The 14,464-nt window shown below is 42.8% G+C and overlaps 1 long non-coding RNA gene across 1 annotated transcript in view; it reads left to right on the top strand.

Moving 5' to 3' along the window:
* Nucleotides 1-2,159: 2,159 nt before the first annotated feature.
* The window catches only part of LOC146822808 (uncharacterized), a 39,061-nt gene continuing 26,756 nt past the window's right edge, over nucleotides 2,160-14,464 (top strand). Inside the window, exons 1-2 of the long non-coding RNA XR_014961838.1 lie at nucleotides 2,160-2,238; nucleotides 4,427-4,533. This is a non-coding gene — a long non-coding RNA (uncharacterized LOC146822808). The remainder of the gene's footprint in view (nucleotides 2,239-4,426; nucleotides 4,534-14,464) is intronic.

The raw sequence follows: 14,464 nt of genomic DNA, 5'->3' as shown, positions 1-14,464 counted from the left end.
TGTCATCCATCTCCAGCTGTGGCGCTGGGCCCCCACCTCCAGTCTGCATTGCTGCCATCTGGTTTGTGGAGACTTTCTCCTTGGTCTTCCGCTTGATGTCATTCCATCACCTCTTGACCTCGTCCATTGTCCGCATGTGCTCTCTGACGGCATTCACCTTGTCGATGATGTCCCGCCATATTGCAGTTTTGGTGCCCAGTGACACCTTGGAGGTGATGAAGAGTTGTTGATGGTGTTCCATCACCTCCGTGACTATGATCCTGTTCGCCTGCGGACCGAACTTCGTCTTCCTCGTCTTCTTGTCCTTGCCCTTCCCTGTCCCCGTGGTCCCAGGCTAGTCGTCGCGGGTGCTTGTGGGGTTGCGCTCGTCCTCTGCGCCTGCTCCAGCTGCCTCCATCATGCATGGGTGAAGGTCAGTTTGTGTGTGGGTGTTTTTTCTGTTTTTATGGAGATTTTTCCCACCGGCCAGGTGTGTGTTGCAGGCCTGCCACTGCTTATAGCTGATTTCCTCATCGTGCTTTGGCCCGTCGCAGATTTTTTGGTGTTGTGGTTTGAGCTTTTATCTCCATCGAGGTGGTTTTATCGCAGACAATGTCCGCGCTTTCAGCAGACTATCGCATGCTATCGCCTTGTTGTGAATCCCACGTTGTCACTGGGTTATTTTCCCGAGATGGGCTGCGAAATTGAAAGTTGTGTTAAGCTACTTGCGGTAGTTATCACACGTTCTTGTGAATATACCCCTCAGAGTACACATTGTTTCATGAGTAGTGATACAGCTATGTTTAAGAAGTGAAAATCAGCCTCATTGCAGTAATGATATTAGTGTGTGCAAAGGTTACATGAGAGGTTCCATGTTAAAACAGGCTCCTACATAATGTAACGTGCAGGCTGCAGCTTCAAACTCACACTCAGCCCCCTTAGCTGGAATCACAATCTAGTGGGAGCTTTCAAGTTTCCCATTTATAGCTCAGGGCTTATCTCAGCCCTGTGGTACTTGAAATCTTTTTTTGATATGACATAACCAGGACTTTAGATTCTAGAATGCACAGAAAATACTAAGCCTCGATGAGCTAGTCGCGAACAGACCTGGCAAACGTGAGAGGTCTGTCGATGCATTTTTTTTTTTACCTATGTTCATATTATGAGGAGAGTAAAAGCTTGGTAGGAGGAACTTCATGTTTCTCTGTTGCCCATGAGCCTTTCATCAGCTGATGTCACAATAGCCACTCACCTGAAATCCAGGCGGTTGCACTTGGGTGAGGCCTTTTCCCAAATCCCTTTGAAAGTATGCAGAGAATGATGATGTGTTAAACATCAAACTTCTACGATTTCCCAGGGAGAAGGGGGATATGGGATGAGAGAAACAAAAGACAAATAGAACCAGGCTGCCGGCAACTTCAGTAAGGGTACTGGAGTTTTCAGGGAACTCGATCTGGCTGTGACTGTAGTTCACGGTTTTCAGATTGTAACCAATGCATCAAAACACCACTTGAACTGGTTTGTTACTACAAAGAAATATTATTAAACACAATAAGTTTAAAGTTTTCTCCTATTGTGTGCAAAGTGGCAAAATTATGCATTCAACTGAGAACCAAACAGTTACCTCATGCACCGGGTAATCAACAAATATATTTATGAGATTCACTAGAAGCATCTATTTTGCTCAGGAGTAATCTGGGAGCAATGGTATGTCAACTAAACATCTGTGAGTAAATAAATACAATAATGATTAGACAATATGACCTTTCAAATAGTACTAATTATCACAGGGCCTTGTTACAACAAAAGAAAATACATTACCCATTCTACAAGTGACTGATGTTAATCAAAGAACGAAAGTGATTAAATTGTGTGACTCAGTAGCCCCTTATAATCAACTCTCTTGGTTTCTTAATGTTCACAGAATTAACTCTGTTACAAGTTTCCAAAGAAGTCTTTGCAATTTAAAGAAATATCGATAAACTTTTTAAGTAGGTAATGCCTTCAGGAACATTGGCCTGAAGATTGTCATTTGAAATACAATGGTTCACCTTTCCCGTAAATTCTATTGTCCTTCTTATCTTTTTCCGCAGGCACCTGGCGAATGGGAGCAGCAGGAAAGAAGAAACGCCTCCTACAGGAAGCACGTCGAGTCAACAGAGACACTGCCGAGAGCCGAAGGCAGCAGGAAACGCCTCTGAAGCCGAAGACCCGAGAAGGGAGCAGGGCAGCTCGGGATCCCAGGACCGGAGACTTCAGGTCAGTGGAATCTCTCCCGGGACGAGGCTAAGCAATGTTCAGACGTGCACTTGAGCCTTAAATAGGCTGAAGACACGTGCTGGAAGCGCACCACACGAGGAAGCCTTAATTGACTGCACGTGCTGAACCAGTGGCAGGTGCTTGACGGCTGCAGTCACCTAAGCATGAGGAACCTCATTGGACTACACATGCTAGAGGGAGCATGTGTATAACGGTTGAGTCTTCATTTAAATGAACATCAGTCCTAGTGAATGTTTATGAATTACTTTGATTGCTTTCCCTTCTAGAGGCATAACATGCAATGTGCAAAGTTTACCAAATACCGGTTTACAAAACACAACCATTCGTGATAAATATACCTGGCATTAGATGAATTCAGAATTCAATATCAAACATTACTAAAGACTTGCTATGTTTATGTAGATAACTGTGCATAGCAGCATAAACGAAGAGTTTGTGAGCTAACAATCATAGCATGTGGTGTGGTACTCATGACAGCTGACACCCTGAAGCCATGGCCTAGGTCTTTGAGTGCCTTTAGTCTGTAATTACTAGGGAGCTTGAAAGCATAGAACGGGGTGACAGAAGCTCTCCGTTGTTTGATATTTAATTATATGATAACCAGTGTATGTTTTACAGACATGCACATTTTAGGAAAAGGTAGGAAAGTGAATTAGGAAAACGTGTGAGGGCTTTTCTTTTTATAAAGTTTTATAAAGGCGAACTCGACCCGAAGGTATCAGGTATCAGAGCGCTTCATATGAGCACACGTTTCTTTACAGATTGACACATTCATTTTTAATTTTATTTTTATTCAGGGGGAGATTACATAATTTGCCAGAAACAGAGGATGTTAAGCATTGTTGCCAAGAGTTGAACCCCCCCTTCCCAGTTTCGAGGTCGACCGCTATAGCCATTATGCGACATCCTCTCCACTTTCCTATTGATTTACATTGAAGTGGTGGATGTTTAAGCCACCATTTCTAAAGTGTCATAAGCATGCACAAAAGTGAACAACTTAACATCAACGTGCATTATGCAAATTAAAAGCCAGGGGAACATTTTAATGGGCATCTGCATGAACGCCTACCCCCAAAGGATAAGACTAATATAGGTTAGAGGAGAGGCTTACATGTCAGGAACACTGTGCAGTTGTTCCTTATGGGCAATCATAGGCAGAACATGGGTATTACTAATCAAAGTAGTTAACTCAAACTTGTTAAATAACAGTCTATGGGGCATATTATCAAGGGTGTAATAGCCGCTTTTTCGGCACTTAGCGCCGAAAAAGCGGCAATTTTTTTATTAATCAACAGGGACACGCTAACAAGCGTTAGCGAGTGTTTCCTTGCTACTTTGCATGCCGGCGATCAATATTGCTAATGACATGCAAAGTAGGCGTTCCCGTCCATAACTCCATGTCAATTCACGCTGACACGGCTTCGCGCTATTTACAACCCTGCAGCAGACCCGCGAAGCGATAAAAAATAACGCTAACTGCGTTTATCACTGGAATTTAACATCTGCTTTTTATTTGACTTAGGTACACTAATAATGGGAGGTGGATTGTATGTTTAGGTCAACACTCCCCTATCAGCAAGCAGGCCCATAGCGCTATGAAATCTTCGCTGGATTTCACACGCTATTTCTCATTTTCGTCCTCTATTGCTGGAATTACATCGCCTGTTAGCAAAGCGTTGATAATACGCTGCTAACACGGCAATGTAATCCAGCGATAGACGGCGATAAACAGAAACGCGCTAAATGCGCTTAGCGATGTTTATCGCTATTTTTTGATTATATGCCCCAAAACCTTTCACTTAAAAACATTTACAGCCCAATATATCTTCCATAAAAGTAAGTATTACACAACAATACATCTTTGATATCCCAGACCCTTTTGTTCTATTGAAGAAAGAACTAGGGCGCAATCATTGTGTTTGAGCTAACTTGGAATTCTGCATAGTACCAATCTACACGAGCCTTGCATACTGGGTCTTTCAGGGCACATGTTAACATTTTTGGGGCAAATGTAATGACCTAAAAAAGAAAAGGCTACTGTGTTATCATTTGAACTGCTTTGCACGATTGTGTAAAAGGATGGTTGTGAGTTTTTCTACATAAAATAGCCAGTAAGATAAGGCATTTGCATGCATGCCTGTTGTTGAGATCTGTCTTTAACTTTTAGGTCGAAGTTTCTGGTATGAGGATTTCCAAAAATGCGGTTTATCAAATGACAGCTGTGGACAATATCTTTGAGCCAAAAGAACGATGTATTGTTCCAATCTCTGCTTGGTAAGTGAAGCACGAAGTGATCACCCTTTCATACCATTAACACTTCTTTATTTAGTATGCACCAGTGCTTACCCATGAGGGTAACAAATTCCTCCCTGCAGTATTGGATGATTACTTTATGTCTGTCTTATTTCAGATGCCACTTAGCAAAATAATAAGGCAGGCAGACGCACTGCATTTGTTCTGTCTACCTTTCTGTCACACTGTAAGGGATTACTGTTGCCACTGAGTGTCTATTGTCTGTAGTAGACTCAATTCTCACACCCAGCAGTGATACATTGTGATGCTTTGTGAAGCTTGGCCTTTTATTTTATTGGTTTATTGTTAAGCATTTTTTTAGGTGTTTTTTAAAGAATTATCTGGTGATATATTTGAAGGATGTTTTATATCATTTTTTGGGCAGGACTAGGGTGTGCAGTTTTTTAAATATATTTTTTTATTGATTATAAAATTGTTTTTATACGTTTCAATTGGTTAATTTGATCATTAATTATGTGAGTATTTTCTTAGCTATTTTGTAGATAATTTAAAAAATATGAGAATCCATATTTGTTACTTGATTGAATAAAGGTTAATTATGTAATTGTTATTAATAATTTGGATATTAATCAATTATAGTATATTGAGGGTTTTATGTAGTACAATTACATTTATAGGTTATTGTTTTGTAAAATGACATGTATTGTTATTTTTTTCTTTAATTAATGTAACTTTTTTTGGTTGTTGGTATTTTAAGATAATAGAGAGGGAACTATTTTAAATAATATATTTTTGTTGAGTTTTAATTCCTATAATGTTTTAATAATATTTTATGTATAAAACTACATGTTAATTTCATTGTTTTGGTTATTAATAATTTAAATAATTTATTTAAATAACTTAATGTTGATAAAAAAAATTCTATGGACAGATATTTAATGCTTATTTATTGTAAATATGTAATTTATTTTCAATTAATTTAGGATCGGTAAAATGAAATCTGAGTATTTAATAGTTTTACATTTTCCCTATTGTTGCTCTTGCTGGAGTGGAATAGCAGTTTGGACCCCTCCAAAATTCAGCACTTACCCTATGGTTGCCCAGGTTTGAGTTAGAATAATAAATCTCACCACTCCAAGGTCCAACATGTTCCCTACTGTTACTTACATTAGAGTGGGAATAGTAAATCTAAGCCCTCCAATGTCCAATGCTTTCCCTACTGTTGCTTCTTTGGAGTCGAAAGACTAAATCTGACCACTGAACAAATAAAAAACTGACAGGTGCAATTCTTTGGTAGCGGATGTATGGTTAACCCAGGTAGAGAATATATACACTGAGAAAGCAGGAAAGTCACACACATTGCTAACCGAATTAACGTGATGGATCAAAAAAGGCTCAACTATTGACAACATTGTTACTCTATTTTACATTGCACAGCAATCCAACATAAAAAATAACATGCCAGTGTACGCCTGCTTCGTAGACTACTCCGCCGCATTCGACGGGGTTATGAATAACAATCTATGGAGGAAGCTAAAAAAATTGGAAAATTCCAGACAGCTTCTTGAATGCTATCATGCGTGGTGTGCGGCATCGGGTATGGAGTCACACAGAAAAACTGAAAGAACCACCAAAAAAACCATTCATGAACATATCAAAACGCAAACGTCTTGCAATTGAAGAATTACGACATCAAGAAGGCGGTGGTATTGTGTTACTCACCAAGGACAACTACGAAAAGCAATGTACCGACCTCCTATCGGATCAAAAACTCTATTAAATCCTAGACATGGCCAAGCATCAAGGCTACAAAGGATCATAGAATTGATGACAGATGAAGCTGAGACCAACCAATGGACTGACAAAAATGAGTCTGATTTTCTCAAAACCAAGACACCAAAAACTCCCTACTTTTACTCACTGCCGAAAATACACAAGAACAGAACTCCCCCACCGGGACGACCGATAGTATCTGGCATAGGCTCTATACCTGAGCCACTATCTCAATTCGCAGACCAATATTTAAGACCTTTGGACCAAAAAACACCAACATAAATGAAAGACACAAGAGACCTGCTTAACCAAATAAAAGACTTGACTTTTGAGGAAGGGACAATGTGCCTAGTAGGATTAGACGTGGAAAACCTTTACACAAGTCTGCCGCAACAAATGACACCACAAACCATCAAGGACATCTTGTTCGCCCAAGAGTGGGAGCATAACACCCCAAGACACTTTGCACTGGAATACTGCTGTCTATCTCTTACAGAGAACCTTTTTAAAATATAACGGTACCCTCTTTCTGCAAACCCATGGAACTTCCATGGGTAGTACATTTGCCCCCACTATAGCAGGACTTTATGTTAGTGATTTCAAAACCAACCATATCCTCAATGATATAAATCCCTACACAACCAAAATACTTTTCTGGAAACGCTACATCGACAATGTCATCATGATCTGAACCGACACCCCAGACAGCCTACCAGAATTCAACACATGCATCAACACCAGAGATGAATTCCTCCAATTTACAAACACAGACTTTCTGGATATTACAATATCAATCGAAATTAACATCAACACAAAAACCTTTTACAAACCAACAGCCCAGAACAGTCTCCTCTCTTTCAACAGCTTTCACCCGCGCCCTCTATGAGAAAACTTACCATATAGCCAATTTCTGGGTATAAGACACTACTGCAGCAAAATTCAGGACTACAAAAAACAAGCAAAAGACCTGAGTATAAAACTAAAAGTGCAAACTACCCAGAGAGAGTAATCAAGCACACTAACAGACACATGGAACTTTGCACCCATTACTGGTCATTACCCCTGTGGATCCTGCTCCGTCTGCAATCGAACCAAATAAAAAAAAAAATTCAACTCAAACCAGATTTCAAATGGACATTAAGAAATCACGCAAACTGCAATACGACCCATGTGATCTACATGATCACATGTCCCTGTGGCCTTAAATACAGAGGCATGACCCACCGTAAAATAAAGCAAAGAATTGTAGAACACAGGAGCAACATCAAATGCAAGAAAATGACTACAAAAATGAGCACTCGCTTTATAATTTAAAACACACAACTGAAGAAATAACGTGGGTGGTTTTGAAAACCCTAACAACAAGAAATGAGAATTCCAAAACGCATCCTATTAAAAAAAGAACAGAGATGGGTCGATTGTCTGAAAACCTATGATGATGAGCTGAATGATAATATACATTGGCACTCAATCCCACGATGATGCCAATCAAACTCTGGTATCAAAGCAATGCATCACCACATAAAGGCACAACATGTCCTCACTGAATAAACATATGAGTCTCCAAATAGGACAAAATGAGAATACCCAAGACTCTGAAATGACGATCCCCCCTTTTTTGAAGCAACATGGAAGTTATTCTGCCAAGCTCATTATGCTTGTCCTACCCGCTGAAATGACATATGAGGTTCACGTCATCACAACGTCATGACAGTCATCTATGCAAAATAACTATAGCACTAGAATTACATCACGTTATACCAAAGCACACAATTGTCCTTCACCAGTACAAACAATGAGGAAACTCTGACTTCAATATTGAAAATTATTTATAATCCCATTGTGAGAGAAACACACACATAACTGCCAAAATAAACATAGAAGAAATTCAGAGTTTTTCTACAATTCTGACTCCTTAGTGAGCACTAGAAAAAGACTCCTCTACCGGCCCGCGTCACCGGGGCCCGGCAGTTGAAGCAAGCACAAGTTGCGAATAAGACGTCTTAAGGTAGGTCCTCGCATTAGCGGGTAGAATGCGCTCAGAGACTATCAAAATCGCCATTCCATTGCTTAATCTTTGACCCCTCTCTCACCCTTTTAGTAGAGACAGTCCCAGCCCACCCGTCCCCCTACGAAGCTTCTTGCCATGAAAATAAGGCAATGAATATAACAGCATCTGAATGCATGTTGTTTTTACAGCAGACACAGCATGTAAGATTAGCCACATTATATTACCGCCACAGAAAACAGCAAGCAACCATACGACGCGCGACCTTAATATAATAATAAATGCTGCTCCACTTTAAAATTTAGGAGACATTATTTCTTGTCTGGACTAACAAACGATACCCACGGACATGTAACAATAATCGAACGCACTAAGCACCGCACGTGCGAAAATAGAAATATATTATAGCTACATGTATCCAGCTGAGCATGAATTTAACAGCCATGATATTCATGAACTAGACTATCATTTTGACACAATTGCGAGCGCTCTACACAAGCCACTAAGTAGCGCTTAAGAAGTAAAGCCTAATCACAAAGGTTTCAAATTAAGCGCGGTAACGCACAAGCATGAACCAAAATTTAGATGTTTACATTTAGTAATCTAGTCTGTTTTCCCAGAGCATTAAAGCACACAATATTGTGACACTCAGAACGTGTGAGCATCATAGACTGGAAGACTAGGATTGACTCTTGTACATTGGGCTTATTCCTATGGTTTTTTATTGTTTTTTCTCTAGCTACAGGTACAATCACCTTTAACAAGTCACAGTGCTAATTAGCAAACACAAGAAGAAGGGTAAGTGATCTACTTACCTACGCATACTATAAAGGAGTGTGTAACCACATGGTCCTGAAGAAAGCCCAACGAACCGACAGGGCACAAGAGGGCTGAAACATGTCGACCAATCACACTTTTTTACAGGTGCAATAGAACAGTGACACTTCTATTTGTGCACCGCCTCTCATTTATGAACCGTACCCAATCATCAACGTAAAAAAAGGCAACCTGATTAGATGGAAGTATTTTTAAACTCACTTCACTCTCATTTTCACAATCACTGATCACTACTGGGAACACCAGTTGGTCTCCCTCCAGGTAGAGGAAAGCATAATGTAAGACCCTATGAAGATGCTTTTCACGTCATAATGCTTGCGGACAATCTAGATATACTGCACCAACAGCTTCTACGTGAATGAGGGTTTTTAAAGACGGATAGACCCTAATAACAGGTCAAGTGATTCATTCTCTTTTGATAATTTGCCTACTGGATGGAAACCGAATGAGTCACAGCTTCTCCCCACCTCCCTTTTGATTATAAGATTATAAGGTCACATAGACTCTCAAACAACAGTACCTTGGAAAACAAAATCTATGGATGATGCACATCGTCATGGAGGTGAGGCATAAGTGCTGAGGCCTGTTCCCTGGTTGTCATGGGGAAGGTGGGGCGTCATGTCCATCAGGAGGCGACGTGTTGAGTCCAGGACAGGGGAAGTCGGTGGTGTTGGCGCTGAGGAATCGGTTCCAGTGAGGCAATGCAACATCAAAGAGTTTGTGAAGGCACCCTCGTCGGTTATTGGCTCTACGATAATGGGATGCTGGCGCAGACAGCATCTGTGCGAGCACTGGTTTTGAGAAGACCGATAATTTCAGGCGTCAGAGGGCATCAAAGGGCATCCCAGCTGTGGTGCAGGCAGGGCAGTGCGTCGTGCACTCCACGAGCTGTGCCCCTGGCCTCGGTGCAGGACACAACATCACTGGGGATGGCGCTGACAGCGGCAGAATTGTTTTTACTGCTTTCTTTAAGGTTCTTCCAGCTCTCAACAGCAGGAACAACCTCCAGATTCCCAAAAATGGATTAGGCACCTCCTGACAGGTCAGAACTCCCAGCAGTGGAGTTTGGGGGAGCTGGTGGTAAAGTCTTTGGGCCCGATTCACAAAGGCAATCTGAGACAAAAGTCTAACTTTATGACTTTTGGTATTCACAGAGGACATTTACGAGTCGTATCTTTACGTATGTGGTCGGGCCGGAATCTCCACTCCCGGGCCATACTCTCTACTCTCCGGCTCGGGTCAGATAAACTGTAATCAATGGGCTGGAATGCAATTTTTACAAAAAGGAACATGAGAACATGAGGAGCGTATGATAAATGGTAGAAGAGGTCATAAGAATCAGTTTGGGCAGGAAAATGGGTGTGGCCAGATACTACATCATATTCCAGACAAGTTTGCTCCTTTGCATCATGGTTCATGCAGTCGACAATTTGCGCTCCCCTCATTGTTGACTGTAGTATCAACTCTACAATCAACACTAAGGGGAGCGCAACACAAATTGTGGACTGCATGTACCATGATGCAAAGAAGCAAACTTTCTGAGATATGATGTAGCATTCGGTCACGCACTTTTCCCTGCCCAAACTGATTTTCATGACCTCCTCTACCATTTATAACATGTTCCAAATGTTCCTTTTTGTATAAATTGCATTCCGGCCCATTGATTACACTTTATCTGGCCCGAGCTGGAGAGTACGTCCCGAGCCAAAGAGTATGACCAGAGAGTACGGCTTGAGCTGGAGTGTATGGCCCGGGTGTGGAGAGTACGGTCCAGGTGCAAAGATTCCAGCCCGACTGCAGATGTAAAGATACGACTCGTATATAACCTCTGTGAATACCAAAAGTCGTAAAGTTAGACTTTTGTCTCAGATTGCCATTGTGAATCAGGCCCCCTTGTGTCCTTGAGACTTCAGAAGAGGAGGCCAGCACACACAAGCCCTTAGAGATTCTTCTTCAAGCAAGTCCTTAGCAAAATTCCAGTCTTTGTCCTCTTGCTTGGCAGAAGCAGCAATTGCAGGCCAAGCCAGTAAAGCACACAGCAAAGGTGTAGTACTCCTTCTTACAACTCTCCTGCTCTTCTCCTTGGCAAAGGGTTCCTCTTGAGTTCTGAAGTGATCTAATTCTCTAGGGTTTATTAGTATGTATTAAATGTGTGTATTAAATGTATGTATGTATGTATTAAATTCTTGTTGAGCGCAACTGTCACCCCAAGGGTATCCTGGCGCTGGACCCTAGGTGAGTCATCAGATCCGATACACTACATTACTTTGGAAAGAGATAGGTCTTTAGCTCCCTTTTAAAGGAGGGGAATTCTTGCTTACTCCTGAGCAACAGAGGGAGAGTATTCCACAGCTTAGCTGCTGTAAAACCAAAGGCACGACCACCCATCCTCACTCTAACAAATTTAGGGACTATGGTCAAAAAAGCCGAGGAGGATCTTAGAGGTCTAGCAGCCTGGTACCACGAAAAGAGGTGTTGAAGTGGCAGCGGTCCCAGCCCATGCAGCGCTCTGAACACAACACATGCAGCTTTAAAGAGAATACGCTGCTGAACAGGCAGCCAATGGAGGTCAGACAGAGCTTCTGAAGATGATGCAGAGCGAGGTCGATCTAAAGCCAGTTTGGCCGCCATGTTTTGAACCCTCTGCAGCCTACCTACTAAGGACTTAGGTGCCCCCAGAAGTAGTGCGTTACAGTAGTCTAACCTGCTGAGTATAGTACTGCGCACCACCTCTATTCGAGCCTGTGGGGGGCGCAACGGCAAGATTTTGCGTAGGGCTCGAAGCAGAACCATGCACGTAGCTATGGTCTTATTCACCGAGGTATTTAGTTGCAGCCCCGGCTCAAACACAATCCCCAGGTTACGGGCCGACTCCGCCGCTGTCACCGTACCTAAGATAGAAGCTGGCCAGAAACCTTCTGGTAACGTACGGGAGGGCTGATCCAATGAGCAATGAAGCACTTCAGTCTTTGCCCCATTGAATTGGAGTGAGTTGAGTCGGAGCCATTCTGCTGTTTCCGACATACACTGATGGAAAGTGTCCCTCGAAACCGCCTCCTTTCCCTCAAAAGAAAAAATCAGTTGTGTATCATCGGCATAATTGATAACCGAGATGCCGAAAGATTTTATCAAACTGATTAGGGGCCGGAGGTATAGGTTGAAGAGGATCGGGCTGATCGCAGACCCCTGTGGTACACCCTGCTTCACCTGACGTGTATCTGACCGAAAAGGTGGTAAAGCCACTGCTTGCTGCCTATTTTCCAGGTAGGATTCAAGCCAGCCCAGCGCCAGACCACCCACGCCTGCCCCCTTGATGCGATCCAGCAGGACAGCGTGATCCACCGTGTCGAACGCCGCCGACATGTCCAGCAGCACCAAAAATGCTGCCTTACCCATATCGACACGCGTTCGCAGATCGTCAAGCACGGTGATCAGGGCGGTCTCGGTCCCATGCGCCGGCCTGAAACCAAACTGGGCAGCATCCAAACAAGCGTTGGATTCCAGGAAGTTTGATAAAGTTCTTGTGACCAACTTCTCTAGAATTTTTATAGGGAATGGAAGCAGCGATATGGGTCTATAGCTGGCAGGACAAAGCGGGTCCAGAGAGGCCTTTTTTAGCAACTGTGTCACAATTGCAAGCTTCCAGCTATCAGGAACCGTGGCTGAGGTCAGAGACTGACAGCAGATGGTATACAGCGGAGGTAGCAACTCTATCTGAAAGGCCTTCCATATCCTATGTGGCAGGGGGTCCAATGGGGAACCCGACGACACACCATTAGCCACTATGCAGAATTCCTCCAAGGACGGGGTGGGAAAACAGGATAATAATTGTTGTTCACCCTTAACCTCCTCAACACCCGAAGGGTGAGGGGTTTCCGTGGGGAGGACTCCATCAGGGCCACATGGCTCGGAGTCGAAAGGCCACTCAAGATGAGTCTGATTTTTTCCTCAAATGCAGAGGCCAATGAATCACACAGCTCCTGAGATGGTGTGGTAACTGGGGCTGCAGAAGCCGGATTTGCCAAGTTGTCAACCAGCTTAAAGAGGGTCTGCGATTTATTAGTGGCTTTAGTCAGAGAATCTTCCAGGAACTTCGCCTTAGCCAACTTTAGATGGTCTTTGTATTCCCGCAGGGCCTGTCTGTATTGTGCACGATCTGAGTCTGCGTACCCTCTCCTCCAAGCACGTTCCGCCTGTTTACAGCGGAGTTTCTGTTGGCTGAGATCACTGGTGAACCAAGCATTGGTTCTCCGAGGCTTGTTCTTCACCCTTTTTAAAGGGATCAGTACATCCAGAGATGTTACAATCTGTTTACACAGGGTAGTATAGCTTTTATCCACCGTTTCCTGCGCCTCAAAAGTTGTAGGCAGCAGAGAAGGTAAATTTGACCCCCTTAGTAGACGGGACCACTGTCTACTAAATTTATACCCAGCCGAACTGTCACTGCGCTGCACTCCAGCCACAGAAATAGACATGAGGATCAGAGCATGACCAGTCCAGCATTGATCCAGGACTTCATTAATGGCAACCAATTTTTTATCAGCAAAGACCAGGTCCAAAATGTTCCCCCTCACATGTGTGGGACATTGCACAAGCTGTTCCAGCTGTATGTTATTGCATGCTTGGCAAATTTCCCTGTAGGCTAGGTCTTGTGGGCCTAATGGTCGTAAATTAAAATCACCCAGCACTATAAAGTTGGAGTGTGAGTTGGATAAATTGTACACAAGGTCAATAAATTGCTGAAAAGAAGGGGCTATACCGGAGGGAGGTCTGTAACACAAAAGACCAGAAAAAACTGTGCCACCCTGAGCCAATAAGGAAAATCCCAGGAGTTCAAAGCCCACCACCTGTTTAACTGTAAACTGTGAGAGGGCAAGTGTGTCTTTACAAATAAACCCCACTCCGCCACCTCTACCCGCTCTATAGTCCACTACTTATACCCTATTTTGTCTTTGTTCTCCTTGTGGCAAGGGTCTCTGAGCCCAGTCCAAACCCGACCTGTCCTCTCTAGTGCAGCATCACTGGAGACAGTATTGTGCATATTCCAGTGTAAATGAAACTCCTACCACCAATCTAAATGCAGCCAACGTCTATTCAGCTCAGTTCTGAATCACCCAGGAAAGGCAGGACACACTTCAACCCCCCTTGTTGCTGTCTACAGTGAATTCACATCCACAGCCCCTGTCACTCCAAAACAAGACAGTCAATACACAAACCATCAGAGGTACACAGAATGGTTAAATAATAACATGTCTACTTTCTAAAAGTGTCCTTTGCAAACATACAATTTAAAAACCATCTCCCTAAAATGAGGTGTTATTAAATTCTGAGTTC

This window comes from Triturus cristatus, chromosome 5_2 (genome assembly GCF_964204655.1).
Source record: "Triturus cristatus chromosome 5_2, aTriCri1.1, whole genome shotgun sequence".
NCBI lineage: Eukaryota > Metazoa > Chordata > Amphibia > Caudata > Salamandridae > Triturus > Triturus cristatus.
This window is presented reverse-complemented; position numbering and strand designations above follow the sequence as displayed.